The following is a 1,049-nucleotide window of genomic DNA, read 5'->3' on the forward strand; positions in this document are numbered from 1 at the left end:
GCCACAGCCTACCTGAGTATTGTTGCTGACCATGTCCACCCCTTTATGACCACAATGTACCCAACTTCTGATGGCTACTTTCAGCAGGATAATGCGCCATGTCATAAAGCTGGAATCATCTCAGACTGGTTTCTTGAACATGACAATGAGTTCCCTGTACTCATATGGCCTCCACAGTCACCAGATCTCAATCCAATAGAGCATCTTTGGGATGTGGTGGAACGGGAGATTCGCATTATGGATGTGCAGCCGACAAATCTGCGCCAACTGTGTGATGCCATCATGTCAATATGGACCAAACTCTCTGAGGAATGCTTCCAGCACCTTGTTGAATCTATGCCACGAAGAATTGAGGCAGTTCTGAAGGCAAAAGGGGGTCCAACCCATTACTAGCATGGTGCACCTAATAAAGTGGCCGGTGAGGGTACAGTACAATGCAACCTATTAACTAAAAATAGTAAATAACAGATAAAAAGGTTACTGTAATTCGCTGTACTGTCATCACAAGTATGAATCCAAACTGTATTTGGCAAAATGATAGTGAATCAAGTATTTTTCTGGGTCTGAGAGACCACTGCAGGACCACCAAAAGTGGCTGTAGCAGGGAATGAGAGGAAAAGAAAGATGAGTGGATGCATCTCATTGAAATGGAATTCGACAAAATAGAACATCATTGGATCAAATCTGACAGCGATGATTAACCCGCGAACACTGAACTTTGGATAGAATTCCTTTGGCACAGATGAATGCATGACCACTCTAAAACAAAACCGTAATGTTAAGAAAATAGCATCCATTGATGTATCGAAAAAATTCAGCGAACTATTTGATGAACACCACGGGCCGAGTAAAAACCGACGGCGGAGGACGACGGCGGAGGCGGCGGCGCGCCCCGGCCCCCTGAGTCCGGAGCGGGGAGAAAACTAAATAGGTGGCGGCGGCGGCGGCACCGGCCGCTGAGTGGTGGGTTCAATGTCTTCTTGTTTTATGGTTATTTTGTTTACATTTTTGATGGGAAAAAAAAAAAAGATTAAAAAAAAAAAAAAACT

Source organism: Hippocampus comes, unplaced genomic scaffold (genome assembly GCF_001891065.2).
Source record: "Hippocampus comes isolate QL1 unplaced genomic scaffold, H_comes_QL1_v1.1 scaffold174, whole genome shotgun sequence".
In the NCBI taxonomy this organism is placed as follows: Eukaryota; Metazoa; Chordata; class Actinopteri; order Syngnathiformes; family Syngnathidae; genus Hippocampus; species Hippocampus comes.